The sequence below is a fragment of the Mesoplodon mirus genome (genome assembly GCF_964341445.2).
Source record: "Mesoplodon mirus genome assembly, chromosome: 9".
Classification (NCBI taxonomy): Eukaryota; Metazoa; Chordata; class Mammalia; order Artiodactyla; family Ziphiidae; genus Mesoplodon; species Mesoplodon mirus.
In genome coordinates this window covers 33,384,008-33,410,021 of record NC_138985.1, presented here as the reverse complement: position 1 = coordinate 33,410,021, position 26,014 = coordinate 33,384,008, and positions in this window count along the sequence as shown.

Below are 26,014 nucleotides of genomic sequence, written 5' to 3'. Positions count from 1 at the left end.
TATATTCTAGTGTACATATACTTAAATGTGTAAACATGATTTAAGCATTTAGAAATTCATAAAATATATCAGTTATTTTACATCATAACATTGATCAGGAATAAAGCAGCTCAAGAAAACTCCTGAATATGTCATGGGTCTGTCATTTCAAACACATCAGTATTTCTTATACATGAGATGAAAAACATGATTAATTATGCTGAGCTTCATCAAATTAAGAACTTCTGCTATTCAATAAACCACTAAGAGAATTAAAAGATAAATCACAGATAAAGATATTTGCCAATCATATGGTTGATAAATGACTTGCATCTAGATACATAAGAATTCTCAAAACACAAAGATCATAATCATAGTCATAGTAACAACTTTTTTAAATGTGAAAAACGTATTGAACAGACACTTTACAAGAAAAGATATACAGATGGCAAATGAGTACATGAAAGTATATTCAACAACATTAATCAGTAGGGAAATGCAAGTTAAAACTATGATGGGATGCCGATATATAGCTACTGTGGCTAAAATTAAGAAGACTGACAATATCAAATATTGAAAAGGATGTCGAGGAACTGGAACTCTTATATGCTGGTATTCTCAATGTAAAAAGGTACAACCATTTGGAAAAGTTTAGAGTTTTTTTTTTTAAATATTACGTGAATGCCTACAATATGATCCATCAGTTCTACTTCTATATATTTATCCTAGAGAAAGCTTTGCAATAGAAAAAAAACAAACTAGAAACAACCCACTTATTCATCAACAAGTGAATGATTAAACAGATGTCATTTATTCATGCAAGGGAATACTACATAGCAGTAAACAAGGAATAGATTATTGGTATTCACAGTATGGATAAATCTCAAAATAATTATGCTGCGTGAAGTAAGTGAGAAAAAAAGCATAGATTTTTATGACCCCATTTTTATAAAATTCTAGAATATATAAACTAACCTAGAGTGACAAATAGAGCCATCAATAAGTGACTGGGAATGGGATTTATGGGAGGAACAGGAAAACAGGATTGTGAAAAGACATAAGGAAACTTGCAGTGATGACTATGTTCTTTGTCTTAAATGTGAGGATCATTTTAAGGCAGTATATATTGTGAATATATATATATATATATATATATATATATATATATATATATATAAATCAAAGCTTATCAAATTGCATATGTCAATTAGACCTCAATAAACATTTAAAAATATTATGACAGGGATCCAAAATATCATTCATATTCATCAATGTAAATTCACATAGCTCTTTTATTCAAAGTAAATTATTTTCAAATTTGCTTAAATAATTATGCTGTATGTAAAAAACTAACCATAGAAAAATGATTCAGAGACACTCAAACTAAATAGATGGACAAATATGCTTATCACATGCAAAGAGTAAGCAATATCCACAAGACACCTGATATCATGTAAGTTAAAATTACATTATAAAAGCATTAAGTGAGAAAGAAGGACATGCACCAATGCTAAAAGTGACAGTTCTACTTGATGCATATCTATGTGCCAAATCACATACAACCAAAATTATGGAGAGAAATGAAAAAGAAAATACAGAAGATGAAAGGAGAAATAGAAAAATAATTCATAATGGTAGATTTTAACATATCACTTTTAGTATACAAAAGGTCAAAATAACAAGAATAAGTGTGGATATATTACATTTTACTAATATAATCAAAATATAGACCTATAACATTAATTAACAACGTTAATGGAAAGTACAAGTTCTTTAAACTGTATATGGAGTAGTCACACACACAAAATAAGGGCCTGGGACGGCCCTCACTGGAAGGAAAGAATTCCTGGGAGTGACAAATGACTGGCAGTTTGTATTCCATAAGGAAAAATACTGTCAAGAGAAACCTCGTTGCAAATACACCTGATGATTATGAAAATTACACAACTTCTATGAAAAGAAATTCATCAATATCTACCGAAGTTGAAGATGCAGATTCCCACAGACTGAGCAATGCAACTGCTAAAACATTCTTCCATGTGTGTCCAGGGGAACATATACATGGATGATCACGTGTAGCATTTCCCATAGTAGTTAAAAGTCTACATACCCGGGCTTCCCTGGTGGCGCAGTGGTTGAGAGTCCACCTGCTGATACAGCGGACACGGGTTCTTGCCCCGGTCTGGGAAGATCCCACATGCTGTGGAGTGGCTGGGCCCGTGAGCCATGGCTGCTGAGCCTGCGTGTCCGGAGCCTGTGCTCCACAACGGGAGAGGCCACAACAGTGAGAGGCCCGCATACAGAAAAAAAAAAAAAAAAAAAAAAAAAAAAGTCTACATACACTACACTGTTGATAGTGAGTCAATATTTTTAAATGTTTATATGATGAAGTACTATGTAATGTGAAAATGAATTAGTAAAACTATAAGTATCAATATAGAAAAATCTCAGAGTAAAAGCCCCGTGGGATAAAGTAAAACAAATTGCAAAATGAAACATGCAATACGATGGTATTCATATAAAGTTTAAAATTATGTAAAATAATTCTATATGTGATTGTAATGTATTCAAAGGAGTGAAAAAATCAAAAAAAGAATGCCCACAAGAGTGAACTATTGATTCTTTGGGGTAGAACTGAGGTAGATTGGAGAATCTGATGAGGAAGAGACACTTAAAGGGATACAAATGTGTGTGATCTGTCTTAAATTGGGCATTCAAAATTTTTGCTATGTTTGAATTATTTCATAATCTGTTTTTAAAATAAACAGTTTAAAAATACAATAGGCAAAATATTAAAAATGCATTCAGGGTTAAGATTGAATTTTATTTCTAAAGAAGATTAGTGGAAAATATAATCATTGGGAAATAATTACAATAATTTCAACAGCAGTGTTCTTCATCCTTAACCTGCATTCTTCCTGAGCCCATGAGAAATGAGTGCACTACACAATGAAGCCATTAGAATTTGTACAGAATAGACAGAGGACAATGTAGTCATAGATGATTTTTTTTATATTAGTTCAACTGGGGGATGTACAGCTATTTCTTTAATTGGAAGAACTCTGGAAATGGAGAAATTGTGCACCAAAGATTATAAGGTGATGTTTACCTGGTAATCCAAAATAAGAGGATATAGTTGCACCTGCAAGAAACATGCAGGAAAACCCAGAAGAAAGGAAAAGTTTTTTCTACTTAGTTCTTATTCTTAGACCTCCTTTACTTTATGAGTTTTTAAAACAAAGAAATTTAGTCAGTGTATACATCTCACTTACATAAATGCTCTTTTGTGAGTGCAAGAACTTTAGAAAGTGCTGAAAGTTGCAACTGTAAATTACAAAAAAAATTTAATGTGGAATCAGACATTGGTTCCTAGAATAAATTGTACTTTGTCATAATTTTAATATACTACTGAATTTGATTTGCTAGAATTAAATTAAGATGTTGGCAACTATATTTGGCTGTGAGATATATCTGGAGTTTCATTGTTCATCCTGTCAGTTTTTGATATCAAGGTTATTCTGGTATTTCTTAATGAACTAGGAAGTTTTCCAACTATTTCAATGATACAGAACATTTTGCTTATAACCTGAGAATTTTATGGTTCCTTAAAGAGTTTTCTCAGAATATTCTGGATATTACCTTTTGTTATTTAAACATTTTTACATTAATTATTCCACTTTGTTTCATTGTTTCTATTGTTGGTGGGTTAATTTTATTAATTTATTTTCCTAAAAATGTCATATATTTAGTCTACACTTTAAAAATCATCAGTTTAGTGTTATCAATACGTGTCCATGAACACTTGGGGAGCATTTGTGCTTTAGTTTTATGGAGTGCATTATATCTAAGAAAAACCCAGCTACCCTCACGACAAAAAAATTTAGCGATTTTTTTTGTAGAAGTTTTCTACTTATAGATTTAAGTTTTTGATCCTTTTCAAGTCAAGTTTGTACGTGGTGAGAGGCAAAGATTGAGGTTTATTTTTTCTTATGGATATACAGTTTTCCCAACACAAGTTCTTGAAAAGATTAGCCTTTCCCCATTGAATAAATTTGGCAGTTTTGTCAAAAATCAATTGGCCATATATACATGTGGATTTATTTCAAGGCTTTTTATTCTACTCCACTGATCTATGTGTCTATCCTTTTGCCAGTAACATACTGTCTTGGTTATTGTAGCTGTATACTAAATCAGGATCAGGTATTTTAAGTCATAACACTCTGTTCTTTTCAAAATTGTTTTAGCTATTTTAACTCATTTCTATTTCTAAATAGCTTTACAACCTGTTTTCGTTTTTTCCTACAAAAAAATAATCTGATTGGATTTTGATTTGCATTTCATTTCATTGATTTCTGAAAATAAATTTGGGAAGAATCTTAGAAATATTCATTTCCCCCATTCATGAAAATAGTATCTCTCTCCATTTAGTTAGGGTTTCTTCAATTTCTCTTAGCAATGTTTTATAGTCAGCCATGTCCTAATCTTGTCTTTATTGTATAGATTAGTCCCTAGATGTATTGAGTTTTTTAGTGATATTACAAATGGCAATTTTATTAATTTTTTAATTAATAATCTTTTTAAAGTAATTTTAAGTTCACAGCAAAATCAGGCAGAAAGTACAGAAATTCCTCATGTACTTTCTGCCGCCAAACATACAACTTTCCCACACCATCATCATTCCTGCACCAGAGTCCACATTTGCTACAATCAGTGAGCCTGCCTTGACACCTAATATTCACCCAAAGTCCGTTTACATGAGTTCATTTGGTGTTGCATGTTCTATTGCTTTTGGAAATGTATAGTGGCATGTGTCCACCATTATAGTATCATACAGAGCAACTTTTCTGCCTTAAAAATGTCTATATTCCATCTATTCATCCTAAATAGAAAATTTTCAAAGTATTGAAAGATGTAAAACATTACAGAAAAACCCTAAATGAACTTTTTGGCCAACCCAAAACAATTTGTAATTGTTTGGTAAATCAATTGACTGCCAGAAAACTTCAATATTTTTTAAAGGTTGTTGGTTATTTATATGATTCTTATAACGTTTAGCTTTGAAAAACTCAGTGATTGATCCCAGAGATCACTCTGAGGAATCCATGAGATTTTCTTTGCAAAGGATTATTTTATCTAAGGATGAAGGCAATTTTACTTCTTTCTAATCTCTCAACAACTGTGTTTTTTTTTTGTTTTCAATAAACAGGTCTAATATGTATTTGATTTTAACCCTAAGTATTTCATGTTTTGTTGCTTTTGTAATATTTATTGTTTTATTTCATTTTAATTTTCTAAAAGTTTTTTACTAAAATATGGAACTATAATTACTTTTTGATTATTGAACTTGTTTTTTTGTTTTTGTTTTTGTTTTTGTTTTTGTTTTTTTTGCGGTACACGGACCTCTCACTGTTGTGGCCTCTCCTGTTATGGAGCACAGGCTCAGCGGCCATGGCTCATGGGCCCAGCCACTCCATGGCATGTGGGATCTTCCCAGACCGGGGCACGAACCCACATCCCCTGCATCGGCAGGTGGACTCTCAACCAGTGCACAACCAGGGAAGCCCTGTATTCTTTTCTCCTTGACAAATTAGCTTAAATTTTCTAATGCCTCCTTTATAGGCAATTAGAAATTTCTATGTATGTAATCATGCCATTTGTAAATAAGCCATTTTTACTTCCTACTTACTGATCAGTATTTTGTTATTATTCTTTGCCCTATCACACTACATAGGACCTTGGAGCACCATGATTAGAAGAGGTAAGAGTAAACGTCCTTGCCATTTCCCTGTCTTATAAGAATAACGTTCAGTCTTTGTTGCTATATATGATGATAACTATTGGTATCTTGCTGATGCTTTTTATCACATTGCATAAGTTTCCTTATACTCCTGACATGCTGGGATTTTTGTCATAAATGTGTATTTAATTGTATCAGATTCTTTATCTGAATCTATTGAGAGGATCACATGATTTTCCTGTTTTTACTTTGTTAATGGTGAATTTCTTTGATTGATTTCTGAGTGTCAAACCAATCTCATTCCTAGAATAAACTCCACTTGGTCATGGTACATAAATTTTTATATATCATTTGTTGTGCTAATAAAATGTTAGTGATGTTGAATCGCTTGATATATTTCCACAGGCTACTGTGACTCTGTTTTTCTTATTTCTAGTCTGTTTTTTCCCTCTCCTTGCTTCATCTTGGATATTTTTATACTATTTCTTCCAGAACATGATTATTTTATTTTGTATTTTCCAATCAACTGTTATTCATATTCAGTAATTTTATTTTTTCTGATCTAGAAATTCCATTTTCACATCCTTACTATGTTTATATTTGTTTATAAATCCTGGTGTCTATTTATAATAATTATTAGAAAATTCTTGTCTCATCTTTTTTTTATTTTTGAGTCTGTTTGTATGGCTTAATTTTCTCCTAATTATGGTTTACATCTTGGGACTTCTTTGTAAGTTTAGAAAATTTTGATTGGATGCCAAATATTTTGAATATTCTGCATTTTTTGTCTTCTTTTAAAGGGTGTTAAAGTTTGTTCTAACAGGCAGTTGATTTGCTTTCTGATTATCTTGGTCACTTTGTGTTAATATTTATTCTAAGGTAGTTTTGTCCTACTATTAAGACCTAACCTTTCTTACTTCTCTGCTAAATGCAAGTGTTCAACCAGGTACATTCTTTTCTGGTTGGTAGGGTCATGAATGTCTTCTAGCCTTGTGTGAACTTGGGGAAATTTTAGCTTAAAGCTCTGCCATCCATCTTGCCCAGGCTTTGGATTTTCAGTTTATGCATGAGTAGCTTTTACTAAACCACATATTTAAGAGGACTCCCAAGCAGATGTTTAGAATTATTCTCTATCTAGCTTCCTCTTCTGGTGCCCTGCCCACAAATTGCAGCCATTTTGTTCTCCCACACAACTGAGCTCCAACCCCTAAAATCACTCAACCACTATGCTTTACTTAGTTTCTCTCTCCTACTCCATGAACTTGAGGATGGCTCTAGACAAAACACTTTTATTCATTGTACAAAGAATTGTTTCAAATATTTTGTCAAGATTTCTAATTTTTTTTATGGCTAGAGGGTAAATCCAGTTTGTTACTCCATCTTGGCTAGAAGCATATGTTCTAACATACACTTATTTCCCCTAGTATTAATACTGTTTCTTTGGGGCTTTTTAAATTGAATAAAATTGTAACTTTTGAAACTGTATACCCTGATCAAACTTTTATTTTTCTAAATTTTCTTCCAAATTTATGACCAACTATAAGGTCTAACTTGTTGGGGGGGGGGTGGCAGAGTAAAATGGGTGAAGGTGGTCAGAAAGGGCAAGCTTCTGGTTATTAAAAAAATAATCCCCAATGATATAATGCACAGAGTGGTGATTCTAGTTAAAAAATACTGTATTTTATATTTGAAACTTACAAAGAGAATAAGTCTTAAAAGTTGTTATCACAAGAAAAAAAACTGTAACTATGTGATGATAGATGAAAACTAGACTTATTGCAATGATCACTTAGCAACATATACGTATAGGGACTCATGTTGTACATCTGAAGCTAATACAATGTTATATGCTGTCAATTTTATCTCAGTAAAAAAGAGACATGATAGTAATCTTATAGATTCTTATGTATATATGAAGTTTATTCTGAACCTAGTTTATGTGTTGGATTCTCTATCACAGTTAATAATAACTATCTGGTGTCTGTTTGCTCAATCAGATACCAGAGGTTTAGCCTAAGATCTTCCTTCTCTCCTCTTATGTTATACCTCCACTTATAAACAAGATTAAACATAAGAAACAGCATGGTTTGTGGTTAAGAGCATGGATTCTGGATCTATGCTACCAGGATCCAAATCCCAACTCTACCTTTCACAAGGTCTGTACCATTAAGAAAATGGTTTAAACTCTCTTTGTATGTGTCTTCATCTGCAAATTGTTGACAATGATAATACGGTTATTTCACAGAATACATGAGTGTGTGGTTATAAAACAAACAGACACATAGCTGGCAAAATATAATAAACCAAAATGTTTTTAAAAACATTTAAAAATACACTTTTACTTTCCATAGATACCTTCCCACTGTTGATGCCTATATTCAAAACCATTATATTCTTATGTCACTATCATAACTGGTCTTACTGGCACCAAACTTTCCTCACTTTTTTCTAAATTTGATTTCACACTGAAATAAACTGATTTTTAGTAAAACAGAAATACTGTATTTATTATACTTAACAACTCTGTTTGCTGGTATCCCTAAACTTCTTACCATGACATACTTGTTCTTAATTAGACCTCTAATTCTCCTCCAAGATGCATGGATTATCCATTTCTCTTTTTCTTTATATATAAAGTTATTTTCAGTTCTTGAACTATAACATACTGTCTCATACCTCTGTGTATTTGTACTTATTTTCTTATTAGTTCCTTGACTTACTCAGTAATTGCAATTACTTTTCAATTCTTAGCATGGCCATCATTTCTGCTCTGCAGTTTTGTTTTTTGTTTTTAGGTTTTTTTTTGATTGTTTAATTCTAACCATAACTTTTCATCAGATGAAACTTTTTTTTTGTATCCAAAACATACTTTTATGTTACAGTTACCACTATATATAAGTACATATAATATGTACTTGAGTTATTTGCTTACCTTTCATAGGAAACAATGCATTTCTTGAGGGTCCTGTATTTTACTTATTTTTCCAATATTTATAATGCTTCCCCTATGTATAGCACAAATGTTTGCCAAACCAAAAGTCAATTGAATGTCCAGTAAAATATGAAGTGAAAGAATAAAAAGGTAGGGTGATAAGGAGGGTTCCAAAAAAATAACTCTAATTTATCATAGAATTAACATCATTACAGATAGTTCACTAGAAATTACCAGTTCTCTTAGCATAGGAAGATCCTCTCAGTTCTGACCATGAGACTTATGAACACACACACACACACACACACACAAATGTGAGGATGCAATCATAAGCAAGTAAGAAAAGGAATTGCTTTGTTTTGTTTTTCTTTTCAATGATCAGATATGGTACGTGGATGAATATTTATTATTTTGTACATAATCTCTGATATTTTAATCACCTTCAATTATGTTATAAGAATACTTAAAAGGTAGGTGGTATGGAACATTAAGCTATTCAATATAGACTAACTCAGCAGAGTGGAAATTTCTTTAATAGCAATCTCCTAGGTAATCACTCTATGGTAAGAGATGGAAAAATAAAGATTATATTTGTAACAAGGTGCTGACAAATAAGTAAATATATTAATTTGATTAATTACATTTCTTTTGGTAAACTAGGAAAACTTCCAGTGGAAAAATAAATAGCTTTGTTTCCCTGATAAACACAAATATGATATATCAAATCAATCTGTAAAGTGGTGTTTACACGGAATGTTACACTTCCAGAAAAGTAAATGAAAGTCTCCACAAATTCTTCCTGTCACTGCTTTGACTCAGCTATAATTACCACGATACTAACTCCTGATTTCTTTGTCACTTGGTTCTCTGGAGGAAGCTGAATATGTTCTTTTTCTCTACTCATAAGAGAAAAACAAAACATAACAAGAAAATCCTCTGCCAGAAAGTAGGTTCCAGAAGTGGAAAAACAGGAAATAGGCATCAAGGAATGTGTCAATACATCATTGTGTCTATTGCCTTGTGTATTCATTATTTGACAGCTTTATGTATTAAACATCTTTTTGTTAAAGAAATCACTTCCCCTGGTTACAGTGCTGCACCATTTAAAAAAGGAAGTGGTGTCTCTCCAATAAGCTACTTCCTAGATAACATAAAATGATCAGGTGTTCACAATTAAAACCAAATATACTCAGGATTTTTTCCATCAGAATTCCATGTTGATAATATTTATATTTTAATAATATTAAATACTAATGAAATTTCAAAACAAATTTTTACCATCCATAGTGGACCCCTATCCCATCTACCCACCCACAAACACAATTGAGAAGTACAACATGTTAAGTTGATGAATAAAATGTGGTTGGAGTTTCATTTAGGATGTAGTAGAAATATGAAAAATAAATAACATTGAAGTACTGCCAAGGCCCTCATCCCTTCACTTGTCAGCCACCCAACAAAAGAGCCTACCACAATTCAAAGAGCCTACAAACTGTGACATATACAATAAATGGCATGGGATCTGGAACAGAGACCCCCTCCAGGTGATGGGATAAATTTGAAAACACTCACAGGAAGAAGCTAGGTTTGAATGACATATTGGCATTTGTCAAATTGATGACGGAGCAAAGTGCTTTCCAGGCAAAAGAAAAGCTCACATGTCATGCTTTCAAGGTATATGTGTGTCAGGGATCTGTGTGTAGGTGCAGCTGAAGCAAAGGCCCATAAAGAATACTGAAGTTAGAGTCAGTGCCAGGCTATCCCAGGACAAAACCTCAACCTTTTGCTGAGGATTACGGGGAGTGATAGAAGCTACAACATGGAAAATGCTACCTGAGAGGCAAGAGTATAGTCAGCGATTAAGCCTGAAGTTAGGCACCAGGCTATTTTACTAGTTAAATAAGAAAATGGTAAGGGTTCTAAAGGACAATTTATAGTGAGTTACAACAGGTCAAGGATATATATATATAGATATATATATATATAGATATATATATATATACATACATATATATATGTATATATGTATGTATATATATATATATATATATATACATATATATATATATATATATAATCTCAAATTGAATTGGGTAGATTGGAATGAATCACAAAAGGAGATTTATAGGTGAAGTAAGTGTTCATTTGGGACATTTTGAGCTTGAAGAGCAAATTAATATAAAATGTGAATAATATGAGAGAAAACAGAAGATATTTGATACAAATCAAGTTAAATTAGAAGGTTATCAACAAAGGGGTAACATTAGAAACACAGTGCCAAAATATTTTAATAGGATGTTTTATTAATATTTGCCTGCAACTGAGGAAGAAAGAAATAGAAATGTGAATAATACCTTATAACAATTAAGTCACTCACCAATTTACAACTATTTTGATGACAGTCAGGGATGATGTCCCAACTACGGCTAGCATAGCCCACACATTTTGCTGTCAGAATAGACACTGATTATAACCCTGAAGCATTGCCATCAATAAGGTGAGAAAATATATATTTGTACATATTAACAATGTGTTTTTAGAAAGCATCAAAGTTGTCATCATGGGACAAACCAGACTTTGCTGGACATTATTATACTTCATGTAGTTTATAATTTATGACTTTTATTTTGAATAATGTATGTGTGTGTTGGAAACAGGGGTTGCTCTCATCAAAGATAAAATCTTGCACCACCCTCTCTCCCAGATCAGATGTAGAAGCCTCCCTGTGTTGCCAGCATCACTGTGGGTTCTTCAGATGTGAAGAGGACTCTCCATTTTCACTACTGTCCAAAGTTTTGTCAAGAACCCTACTCTCCAGAATTGTGGAGGCTCTGAGATTTCCCCCTACTTATAAGCTAACAAGTGAGTCTGCCACAGTTTCATAGATGCTGGCAGAAGACCTGAGAATCTTAGTCAGAGACAAAGGACTCTATTATGTCTGGCCCAACAGGCAGTCTAAGCTTCATGTTTACATCGGTTTCCTTGCATCAGTCCCTTTTGGGAGATGCTGAGTTACCCAGGTAGATGTTGCCTACATACAGATTTAGGAAACCAGAACTTAGGAAACCCCCAATCTTATAAGGGAGCTGCTGGCAAATCTGTCTAACCTTCATTTTAGAGGGAAGTATTATCTTTCTTATCCTGGTCAGGAAAAAATTTGTCTTCTGCCTAGGAGGGAGGCATTTTCTTGTAAGACTTTTGCTATATATCACTGAAATGAATGCCTAAAACAAAAGCTGTCAACACCTCTTCACAAGAAGTGCAGAAACAAAGCTTCATGTAGGTTTTTCTCCAAAACTCACCTTTAACTCCCTGCTACACACCTTAAGAAAGTCTGCAACACTTTACCAAGAAATTCAAAACCTTAGAAATGCTAAGAAGACATTTTATAATAAAAGAAACTTATCATTGATCCTACTGTGACATGCGTGGACCTGGGGTTTTTTCCTACTTAGCATCTGGCTTAGATGAACAGAGAGAGGCTCACTAACCCCCAACAGCAGAGTACCTGGAAGCTTCTTTTTTTGTTTGTTTGTTTTTACTTTTTTTGTCTATAAGGAAGCACCAAGATGCAAAATGTTAACAAAGAAAAGCTCTTTAACCCAATAAAATGGTTGTTGTCAGAGTCCTCATTTGATTTCTAATTATCAGTCTTTTCCATTGATTAAGGTGGGGGATGTGTATACCCTTCAGGTGAAAACACCCATTCTCCATGGCCACAATCCCATTATCTTTGCCACACAGACAGAGGCAGATAATCACAGCAAAGTTCATTACCCCAACATGGATATGTCCTTCAGATGTGGGTTACTTAGGTTACACCAGAAGTAAAACATCAATATACAGCCATATCGACCTTTGTTCTATTGCACATCTGTTTAGATCTTGCTGAGTTTCCCACAAAGGATGTCCAGGTTGCTGAGGGTGATAAGAAAGTGCAGCCACTTAACTTAGACCACGGAGAAAGGTTTAAAAACCTACACTGTCCAGGACATTGTCTGTCACTCTGGCTCTGATTGGATACTATACTGCTATGGCCTGAATGTTTGTGATTCCCCAAATTCATATGTTGAAACCCTAACATCGAGTGTGATGGGATTAGGATGTGGGGTGGGAGTTTAGGGAGGTGATTAGATCATGAGGACAGAGCATTCATGAGTGAAGTTAACACTGGTATTGACATACTAGAGGCCTGAGAGAGCTCCATTGCCCCTTCCACCAGGCGAGTGCACAGTAAGAAGTTGGCAGTCTGTGAGTGCCTTCATCAGAACCTAACCAGGCTGGTGCCCTGATCTTGGACTTCCAACCTCTAGAACTGTGAGAAATAAATTTATCTTACTTATAAGCCACCTAGTCTATATTTTGTTAAAGCAACCCAAATGGACTAAGACCCATGTACAACTTCTCTATCATTCAGGGGAAAGTTTAGAGTTATCTATACATTTATTTTTTTTATTCTGGAAGCCTACAACTTGTGCAAGACATGGCATACATGTACCAAGTACTGTATATCACAATGTCTGAATTAAGTTAAATACAGTGCATCCATATGTTATCTTTCTTTTCCTGTATTCTTTTAAAACATATTTAGAGAGAATTTATAACCTTCTGATTACTACCCATTTTTGTCCATTTCTACTCTTCCATTCCTCAAAGTTTAATGTCCTTCTCCGGAAAGGAATGAAGATCTTCCATGAGGCTTCTTCTTTCCATTGTCTTTACTTAATTCCTGGTCTCAGGAACAAGTGCTTGAATAGTAATGTCACCTTTGAGAGGATCAACAGTGGTTTGCAATCAGAGCTTGGCCTAAATTTATGTTTAGAAAAGAGTTATTTCAAAGAGTTTTGACACGTCTAAAAACAGATAACCTTTATAACATGAAATAATTCAGTTGTTTTGAGCCTCAGAGAAACTCCCATTGAACTTTTCAAATGTTCTCATGCTAGAATGGGTCTTTGTTTTGCAGTTGAATAACTCAATGGCAAATGTTCATGGTTTTCCCAAAGCAAAGGAACAATGTTTATGTTGAACCCAACTCTTCAGTCCTATCCAGAACAGAAAAATTCAAATATTTAATCAAATATTTCCTGGCTTTTACCATTTTGATAAAATTCAAAAATCTTAGTTCTCAGTTTCAACCAAATATTTTTATTATACACATTGATGATTTAACCTACATTTTTTCCCTCTCTGCTTTATAAAAGAAATAATTTTTGATAATTTCTAAATGGTCTCAATTAGACAAGATGATGATAATCCAAGAGTCCCAAAATAGATTGTAAACAGATTGTAACAGATATCAAATGAGTACAATATTTCACCCATGCCCAGTGTTTAAAAAATTAAATTAATCCAAGTAAAATTTAAAGATTTGATTAGCTTTATTAAATGATTCCTAAATCAAGCAGCATCCCATTCAGCAGATAGAAAGGAGCACTGCTGAGTTGTAGACAAGGAAAGGTTTTTAAAGGCAGAAAAGAGGCAGAAAAATAAATTATTAGTAAAGAATGTGTTGTTTCAGGTAAGGTCGCCTTAATCTGCTTAATTAGCCAGGTATTAAGCCTTGGTTTCATGATGAGGGCTTAGTAAAGTGACTCCATTTTGAGTGTGTGTCTCTTTTTTAACAACTCCACCTTTTGATCAGACTCTCAGCTTAAGTGAAAAATGTGCTCAAAATTTAGGGCATTACTGCCTCTCCCAGATACTGCTCTGTAGTTCACAGAGCACAGGTTATAAAGTTTTTGCATAATGTCTGTGATATTCATAAGCCACAACTTCAGGCTCACAAGTTTTTAAGTTGGTCTCTTTGTTCCTTTTCTCTCTTTGACCCTTTTCTGACATCTGTTTTAGGGAGATCATTTGTTTGGTGGTTAGCAGCTATGAACATTCATTTAAAGCCTTTGAGAAAATACAACATTCCAGGGAGATCACTATGACTATTACATTATAAACAAGATAACTCCCAATATTCAGGTATACTTGAGAGCCATGGACCTCAGGACCCAAACCAATCAAAACAAATAAGTCAAAGAAAGACCTGCTGAAGGAATCACCTTTTAAGTCAAGTGGCTTGCTCAGAAATCTTATGTAACTAAGCCTCAACTTCCCTAGAAATGTCAATCCAAGTACAGCAGGTGGTGTTGGCCACTAAACAACACCTCCTTGCTCAGCTAGAAGATAGCAAGAGTTGTCCTATTATCAGAACAACCTTGGCCAGGAAGTCTAAGAATTTTGTTGAGCAACTGTTGTTTTAGCAGCAGATTCTGTAATATTATCAAGAATTAAAGAAAGGATTCTGATTATAGCCTCATTTGTGTTTACTCCTAACTAGAGATATAGGGCCCTGCCAAAGGATGAAATTCCTGCATCATGAATACCTCCTCGTCATTACTTTTTTATTTGATGATGTAAATTCAGGGGAGGAAACTAATGAGGTATCTTAGTTCATTTGTGGAAACTTAAGGACATGAGAGTGGCCAGTTATGAGCCAGCCATGTATGCATTTGTAGGCCCAAGGGAAATGATAATCACCACGGACAAAGAAGAGTCCTGTTGGGGTACAAACCATTTCCACTGAGGTAGTGTCATTAATGGATTTATTCAAAGGGATTGTTGCACTTGTCTGTTTAAGTCAGGGGTCATCTAAGTTTTATCATGGCTTCAAATACATAGTTGTTCTAAATTCTAGAGGCTATCCCCTGTAGCAATGGACTAGGAGGAACAGATGAGGATGTTATCTTTCTAGGCCAATACGAGAGTAATGGAAAGAAATAGAAGAAGGAAGCCTTTCATGTTAGTTAAAATATGAACTCTTGATATGGTGTCTTGGTGGAAGCAGCATGAACAAATGCCAGCTACTTCTCTTCCTAGTTAATTTTGGGTCCCCAACCTAACCAGTACCAAGCCAAATTTCTGTTGCCTTTAGTAAGATTTTGGCCATTTTTTTGGTAGATATTTTTAGCTTCTGAGACCATAGTTTTTACATAGAATGTGGCACGCTTGACTCTAGAAATTAAGGATCCCATTAGCTAAGCCTGTGGGTTTCTCAGAGTTGAATTAATACCCAAAATGGTTGTGCCACTAGTTTGGGGATTGTGCATTTTAACAGTGTACCTCATTGCACAAAAATTTTCTTGAGATTGTGGGGGGTGACCTAATGTCAGTCTACCCCATTCAATGACCATCTTATCCTAACACAAGAGTCTTTGAGTTAGGTGGCAAGCACTCCAACTGCCTTTGGGTGTTTAAGATGTGCCCACTATGCTCATTTACATAAAATAAGACAAATAAACATGTCCTTTAACACACCAGCAATAACCAAAAGGTATTACTGTGAACTGGCCAAGATAAATCCATGAATACCACCAGCAACTCCCAGCATGAACTAAGCCAGCAGACCCAGTACAAGGGGACTGTGAACTGGAACTGGGAAGGGATTCTAAATGACTGGGGAATTGTACACTGAACCAAGGTCTAGGGACTTGGATTCCAGATTAATCATCTGCCAGCTCAAGCTGACCATTTGGCCCTTGAGTGGAAAGCCAATGAGATTGAGAGCTCAATGCAAAGTGATTGGAGCTCAGAACTGAGGGAAGTTACCACAGCAGGTGGCCAGAAACAGCAAAGTCCATAAGGGGTTTGTAAGTACCACACCTATATTTCTCATTGTCCTTGAAGCCACAGGAAGCCTCTTTTAACCCCATCACGGCCACAAAATCTGTTAAAAAAACTAAATTCAACAAGTACAATTTAAAGACTTAATTGGTTTTGTAAATAATTTATGAATTGGACAGTATCCCATCTAGCAAATAGAAAAGAGCTCCACCAAACTGTAGAATATGTTCTTAAAGGTGGAAAGTGGTGATAAAGGGAAATTATTAGCAAACAGGTGTTGTTTCAGGAAAGGTGGCCTTCCTAAAGGAAATGGAAGGGACCTATAGGGCAGGATACCTCACTTGGTGTTGACCAGGTAATCCAAGTTGACTCATTAAAGGTTACATTCCTGAGGGAGGGGTTGAGACTGCTGCTAGAATGGGTATTAAATCTTAGTTTTGTGATGTGGGCTTAGCACAAGTGACTATATTTTGGGCCTGTTTTGTTTCATTTAGCACCAGGTTGCATGCACTCAACTAAAGCCGATTAATTAAAACATATTTTTTATCAAGTTTAGCATCATAGATACAGCAATGCATAGTTTATGGCTAGTTTTCAGAATATAAAAGTAACTTAGTTCCTCAACATTCTCTCTTTTTTTTCCTAGTAAATTCACAAATGTAATTTACTCTTGAGACAGGAATAAATTACTATCTTCAACCAAAACATAAAAAAAAAATTACTCCTTTACTTTATATAAATAATCTTAATGTTAACTAATGTCCCCATCCCACCAGGCTGGTGAGACATTTAGCTTCAGGTGAGTCCAAGGTACTGGGAACTTACCCACTAAGAGAGTCTTGGGAGTGAGCTAGGGGGCAGGTGGGACCCTGGTCAGGTACCAACAACCCACCCTGGTCCCTTAACGTCCCACCCTCTCTCGCCCTCAGCTTCTTCTACAAGTTCCTCAAGTAGTCAGCCACCATGCCTCATCCAGATTCTTCAGGCTCCTCACTTCTTCTGCCTTGTAAAATCTTTTAATTTTCTCAGAAAACCCATAGCTTTCCCCTCACTTTTCCCATTTCTCTTATTTTCCTCAACACTATCCACTCATTATTCTTTCACAGAATATTTATTTTATCCAGTCCAGGGTCAGACTCATTAGGAAGCTGACACTGTCAGAGATAAACACAGTGAGACCCTAGTCAAAGGCAGTAACTACTGAAGCAAAGAAGAGGGTTCACATGAACTCAGCTCAACCTCAATTTACATAGAGGTGAAAGGGCATTTTAAAGGGAGAATGAGGGAATATGAGGGAAGAGGGTGGGGGCTCAAGTAGAATCAGGGAAGTGAAAAATGATAAAAGACAGCTAAGAGGGCTTGTCAATGTCATTGCAATTAAGCCAACCAGGTCTTGTCACTGGCATTTATCAAAGTTAGAGTCCTCCTCTCCCACAGAGACTGGGAGACAGGGAAACTATCCTTCCTGATGGAGAAACTTCAGAGACATGGTTTTGGGGTCCTTGGATTCAAAGAGATACACATCACCTGGAAGAGACAGAGGACGCATTTATCATTTATCATAGGATTCATAATGCTCTAAGAAAGGGAGGACACAGACCTATTTTCAGAGTGCTGACCAGCACAAACGGTAATTTGCTGGGGAGCCTTGGGCTTTTCCAGACAGGAGGTGAAGGGGAGCTGGGTTTTCCCAGGGACTAGATTTTAGGCTGCTAGAAGGCTCACTCGAGTTGGATCAAGGAGACAGTCTTTGTCAAAATCAAATACTCTCTACTTTAGCCATTCTGCACTCCTAACAGGAAGCAGGAGAGGGGGTTGGTAACCATTTGGATTCTATCTTTCTAGTGAGGAATAAAGGAAAGAAATGTGAGAAATGTATAATAATTTATCTGCTGATACTACTGATATTTGAAAATTCTTATGAGCATGTGTTTCTTCCTGGCAAGCACAGATTTTTCCCTCTTTATCACTCACACTACCAGACAGTAATTATTTCTCCTCATTTCTTTATCCCAGAATTTCATCTCTCAAGGTCCCACACTTAGGAAGAAGTTTCTGTGGCCTTTCAAGAAAGGCTTCCCTTAATTGCCAAGGTTTGGGAACTGCACCAGGAGTTTTATCATTTGAAGGTTTCCAGGTACTTATACCTGGAATATTTCAGGTCAGAAATTAACCATAATATTTCCCAGATTTAAAGTCCTATCTAGTTCTCACAGTTTTAGACTTTCTTCATTGAGGAATACTAGCAGGCTTTTTCATATCACATATTTTACAGTTTAAGGGAAGGAATTAATTTATGTACTTTACCAAAATTTCTTGAACCTATAGCAAATATAAATTTTGAGCAACAAGAATACCTTAAAATGAACATTACAAAGAAAGGTGAAAAAATTAACCAATCTTAATTTCTTTGCAGAGGAAACATTTTTGAAATTGGATCACTTTGTCAAGCAACATTTCATAATCAACGGCATTTTGCAACTCCTGAAACATCTGAAAAAGCTGAAATGTATATTGTATCTTGAATGCCCAGCTTTTAGAGATGAAATATTACACAGTTTAAATATCAGGGTTTATGTATGAGTATCCAACTTAATTCATTGATAAAGTTTTAGAGAGGATATTATAATTATATTAGAAACATATTGGGATAATGAAATTGTGAAAAAAAATTAGTGAAGATATACTACACTACTCATAATATCACTCTGAGAGCCAGAAGGACATTATCAAAATCTCTACTCATATAATTAACCCCCAGGTATAATTATAATTTTAAAATTCATCTTTATTCACAGGGCAGATATAAGTGATACCAGTTTGAGACTGTGATGTAAACTTTAATGTAAATTCATAGGATATCTGAATATAGTTAAAACATCAATATTAATGAGAAATGACCTAGACTTGTAGTTTCAGCTCTGAGGCACAGAATAGAAACGGGCATCACTCTCACAGTTATAACAAAAAAGGTTGGACAAATACAAAGTAGAAATTTTTCTTGAACTCTTCAGAGAAATGTTGTTACAAGATAAAAAAAATGAAATCAACTCAAAATCTAGACAGGAATCTACAAAGAGAAACAGGTCAGGTCCTGGGTATTTGCTTGTTTGGAAACTATATACACACCATATAAACCGTTAAGAAGACTTAGCTAGTGTGTTAGTCAGAATAATGCCCTCTGTCACAGATGTCCATGACTTAGACTCTGAAACCTATGAATATATTATATTACATTATGTTATGTTATATTATGTTAGGTTAGGTTAAGTTAGGTTAGGTTATGTTATATGGAAAAAGGGACTTTTCAGATGTACTTAGATTATAGGTCTTAAAATAGGGAGAATATCCTGGATTATATAGGTGGACTCAATCTAATCACATGAGCCCTTAAATAGCAGAAAATTTTCTGGCTGGAGGCAAGAGAAATGTGACAGAAGCAGCCAGATTCCAAGCAATACCCGACTCCCCAAGCAACACACCTTTGCTGACTCAGAGATGTCAGGCCCATGTGTAAGTACTGGAGAGAGGTCTCTAGGAGCTCAGGGTGGACCTTAACGAGCAGCCTGCACGGAAACAGGGGTTTCTTATGGAGCTATGTGTTAGCAATTCTAAAATGGCTATGTCTGTATACTGGGATTGAAAAAATAAGTGTATGCATAGACAATGGTAGAAAGCAAATTTCTCACTGTAGGAGAGAGTGAAGTAATATATAAGCAAGGGAAGGAGGGCTAGAATAAACCCTGTGCTACTATATTAGAGTCAGGAAAACGAACATGAACTGGTTATATGTGACATATACACATATGTGATATACAGATCACATATATATGTGATATATACATGTCACATTATATGTGACATATATACATGTGTGATGATATATATATATATATATATATATATATATATATATGGGGCAGAAACAATTATAGATATATTTGTATGCCTGGGTTAGTATAATATGTACAATACTCAGCTCTGTTTATTGGACGGCCTGGAAGTAGTGACATCCCAGTAGGAATGAATACACCTCATACCAGATCCTGGTTTCTAAATGTTATTCACCAATAAAAGTGATCAAGGTTCCTTGGAGAACTGGTTCATTCTATTATTCTAGGGAAAATATGAGTTTAGAAGATATTTTTAAGGCCATGAATCAGGGAAGAGGAAGTGTTAAATAAACAAAATGATGGAGATATATCAAAGGAAAATATAGCCCACCCAGAAAGATCTCCCAATGGAAAAACTAAAACAATTTGAGCAACAAAATAATCAATGTGGTATTGGCTTATAACACTAATTCAGGCTACGCAAGTTTGTATGAAGCAACCAAAGTATAACATAAACATATGCACATCCATACTGATAGAAATAACTGAATAAATAAATCAGTCCCTTTAGATGTTGGCTGGGCTTAGTGACTCACCTCCAAAGAATAAAATTATGGAGTGGAAAAATAGTGACTTCATAATGGAGGAACATGGTATACTCCACCTTAACCAAGTAATCAGGCTGAACGTTGTCAGAAATAAATCATATTGATATGTTCCCTTGACATGATGTGATGAAAAGGGTACTTCACCTATGTGTTATTCTCCCCACAAACACATGCCCCCAGTGCAATCATGAGGAAATATCAGACAGACCAAATTAAGGGACATATTACATAATATCTGACCAGCACTCCTGAAAATATTCGGTGCCTGATAAGCAGAGACTGAGAACCAGCCATTAGAGGAGATTAAAGAGAAATGCTGATTGGATGTAATGATGTGATATCCTGGATTGGATCCTGGAACTGAATAAAAGAAATCAGTGAGAAGACTAGTGGAATCAAAATAAACCCAGTAGTTTATTTATTAATGTTTTGAACAAAAGTACTGTACTTATGTAAGATGTTAGCTTTAGAGGAATTGAGTGAATGGTACTTTCTACTATTTTTATGAGTCTTTGTAAATCTATTTGTTCCAAAAAAATACATGTTTTTAAAAGAGTTTGGCCAAAAGAACCAGAAAGTGCCAACAAAGGGCATGTGAAAAAATTTACACTTATTGCTAATCTATACCAAGAAACATTGCACAGTTTACCAATGCATCTTATAACAAAAATTTTTAGGTTTTGAGTTTTAATTTAGTTTTTTTTAGATGACCTACATATGTCAAATACAGAAAACTGTATAAATTGCTATGGGCTCTAATATTATAAATTATCTTATCCATAATATTTTCCTCATTTCTATATCACAGTTAATTTTTTGGCACATATGAAGCCCATCAAACTACAGTATCATAGGCTATTCATTTGGATATGTAAATGTGATATTTTCTTAAGAGATTGTGCACAAAGTAGAACATAAAGCTAATATGAGCTAAAACTATGAAACAACTATAAGAAGGTCTAGCAACAAATACTTGCAACTTTAGGTCAAAGATTTCTTACGTGATACCAAGAGTATGACCCATTAAAAAATTAACATCCAATTGGAATTCATCAAAATTAAGCAGTATTTTCATTCAAAAGATATATCTAAGAAAATTTAAAAGATAAGACACAGACTGAGAGAAAGTATTGCAAATCATCTGACAAAGGACTTTCATGTAGAATATACAAAATTCCTCAGTACACAGAAATAAGACAAAACTAATAAGAAAATGGACAGAGAATTTGAACAGACACTTCATCAAAGTAGATGTACATATGGAAAATAAGAACATACAAACTTGCTCATCACCAGTAATTATGGAAATGCAAATTAAAAACAGTCATATACCATTGGAGAGCTAAAATTAAAAAGACTGAGCAAACCAAGTGTTAGCAAAGATGTGGAGCAACTAGAAATTTCTTACACTACGGAACACAGGGTAATATGGTAGCACAAGTACTTTGGAAAATAGTTTGGCATTTTCCTAAAAAGGGAAATGTGCACCTACTATATGTTCCAGATGTTCCAGTCCTAGGTATTTACCCAAGAGAAATAAAAGCAAATGTTTATAGAAATACCTGTACGAGATGGTTCATGGCAGTTTCATTAGTAGACAAAAACTGAAACCAACCCACATGTCCGTTACAGGTGTACAGATGAACACAATGCAGTATATCCACAGAATAAATATTGTTCAGCAATAAACATGAATGACTTATTAACACATGCTACATGATGTATGAATCTCAAAATAATTATGCTGAGCGGAAATTGTAGAAACTGCAATTCACTCTTAATGACAGATTACGGGTTGCCTGGTAGCAGGAGAGAAATAAGGTAAAAGCCAGTGATTCCAATGTAATTATAAGTTACTTATGTGACCCTAACTTTTAAAGGTGATACATGTGCTCATTATCCTGAATGTTATGATAATTTTACATTTGTACACATACCTTGAATGTTTCATTCATTTGTAATTATTTTAATTTGACAATTGTTTTATTTTAAAGTTTTATTTTCACAAAGTAATTGATGGTTGAGTTCTATTATCCTAGCTGGGTATGCCTGATAAGGAAACTACTAGTTTAGGTTTACACTGCCCAACTTTCAGAACTATTTGTATTATATTTCCTTCATCATATTTTGGTTATTGTGTCTGTTTCAGATACAATATTTTTCATTAAGATAAAATTTAACTTCTTCTTCTAGTACTTATACTATTTCTCCTTTTCTCCTCCCTCTCAATTAGCTACAGCCACAATGAATATGTTACATCATACTGTGCCAGGGAAGATATTCTTAACTTCTAATTCCATATATTAATGAATATATCTTCCCATATAAATATAATTTTAATAGTTGAAATATGAAGATTTTCTTCTCCTCCTTTGGATATGTTGCATGTTGCTGTGTGCTTGTATGTGTAATATATTCACAGTTCTTACATTTTAATAGCCTTAAGAACACTTGGTTTTTCAGTGTATAAATGAAACAGAGTTAAATGTCCTATTTAGATGATAAAATTTCATTTTGATGAATACCTTTATAATACTAATGGTATTTTTAACAGTAATTGTAATGAATATAGTGGTAAGTTATTCCTTATCATATATTTCTGATTAGGTAAAATCATGCTTGTGATTTTATATACAAAGAAACTAAGTCATTGAGGAATTGAGAAGCCTACCTCTTGTCACTAGTGAATGTAGAACTTCATGTGAAACCATGTGATGTCAGTTCACAACTCATTGCTGTTTACCAGTTCACTCTATTGTCACCTGCTAATCTGTTCACATAGATCTGTTATAGATGAGTTGATGTTAATATAAATGTTCATATTAAGTTTTGGGAAAAAATAGAGTATGAAGGAATTTAACTTTTTTGGAGAAATCAAAGGTAGAAACCATGAGAAAGAACCTAATAAATAAATGTAGTCTTCTCTGAATGTTGGGAAACAGAACTATAAAGGACCATTTAATCACAACCACATTTTAAAGGAGAAAAGTAGCTTCACTGATGTCACAGAGATCCCAATAGAGCTGGGAGTAAAGTGCAATTGTTTTGAATTCCCAGTTGTATATTATTTCTACCACACTATAACACATGTGAGAAACAGCTCATAATGTGACATTAATAGCAAAGAATTATTCAAAGTTACACAGATATATATATATATATATATATATATATATATATATATATATATATATATATATATATATATATATATATACACATTGAGAAAGGCATATTGATGAAGGAATCTGATATTCTATTATGAAAGAGGTTGTGATATTCAAGACAGTCTGCCCAGGATCCTTTAATCCTGAAAATGCCAGAGCAGAATTTCAGCATGGATTCACTGAATCTGAAAGGCTCTTTCTTGAAGAAGTTCTTACGTGTTGGTTATAACACTAGATTTTGTTCAGAACATTAACTAAATGTATCATGCAGCTATCTATTTGAAATTTTTTACTTAAAGTAATTTTTACTTAAAAGGTTCTTATCCTGATTGGTTATGTTGAGAAAGATATGTATGGTATACATACATGGCCTAACTTTAATATGGTTCAGAAATATTGGCCCTGGACCCCTGGCCATTTTTTGAGTCAAAGTAGTTATTCCAAATAAAAAGCAACCAGGAATTATACAGTGAGCAGGATTATACATCCATCAGTTAATGAATCAAAAGACACACCAATTTAGTGAGGCACGAGGAAAGGATATGGCAGGATAGTGAGGTTTATTTCACACTGCAGACTATTTTCAATGAATTTTAGATTTTCAATTTCCACACTGAACTTTGGTATTGTACTTTGAAATTTACGTTCAGATAAAGTTGAAAAACATTTATTGAACACTTACTGAGTGCAATACATTATGCAAATTACTAAAATCTCTAAATTACCAGCATATGGAGAGATAAAATCAAAAATTTATAGCAAGTTTCGCTAATCAAATGTTATAGACTATCTTGGTTTGACAAGTTAAATAGTTATAAAAAATGAAAACAAAACAATATATTTTGCTGGGGCACTTGTATAAATTTGTTTCACATACTTTACTGGACAATGTTGTTCACATACAATGCTATTTTCCCTCAGGAAATATGTAATTAAATACAATCTCTTCTGCATTAGAGGTAGATATATTTTTTAATGTTTTACACTTTATACTTGGTTTTTGATTAAATTTAATCAGACTTATATGCAACACAGTGACTGGACTCGTAATGTCTTTTTCTGTATTGATCATGCTTCAAAAGAGAAACAACTATTTAAATAATAATATATTTTAATTAACTTCCTTTCATTGAGCACCTTCTACTTCTAAAAGGTCAACTGTTAACATTTTAGAAATAATTATTATTTACTGAAGACATTTGAAACTAATTACTTCAACTTCTTTATCATTTATTTTGGGATTTAGTATTAGGAGCATTGCCTGCTTTGGCAGAAATTGGGACATTAATGTATTATCTGGAACATAATGGGAGAAGGACATTTTCACCATGAATCCCACTTTCAGCAATTATAATGTAATTATTTTGAATTTTTCCATGGAAATAAAACTTAAAATCTCATCTTGTGAAGGCAATTAAAACACTCTAGAAAATTCACCACATTTAAGAATTGAAAGATATTAGGTAATTTCACATTCTTGTAAGTAAAACTCCATCTTTTCCATTTGAAACAGGATCTGAATTTAATTATATAAGTGTATGCCTAGACTCTCCAGGGCAGGAGATTCATTTAAAATAAATTAGGTGAGACAAAATATATTTGTTAGGAATGTACATTGTGGGTCATTTAAATGTAAAGAATGGGAGGAAATAGAGAAGTTACAAAGAAAACTGACTTTATTCTAGAAAAATCAGTTACAATTGTATGTTAATATATGTTTTGTCATATAATGACTTACTCAATTTATAATTAATGACACTTTAAAAGAAATCTATATTTTAAAATAATGTCAATACAAAACAATCTAAGAAATTTTTTTCTTCTTAAAAATGATGTATAGTTTATCTCAATGGCATTTTTTCATTCATTCATTATTTATTTATTGAGCATCCCCTACGATGATGGAGATACACCAACAATTTAGTCCTTGCCCTCAAAGAAGTTATAGTCCAGGACACACAGACTTTCCTTTGACACTGTGTTTCTTGAGTTTTCTCCTACCATACATTTGGTTGCCTATTTCCTTCTTATCAGAACTTTCGTCAGTCTCTCCCTGTCTTTACCGGGTATAATTATTTATTCTTGCAGCTACTACTACTTTCAACTATAATATTTCTCCGTTTTCTCTCCCATTCTCTCAGTTG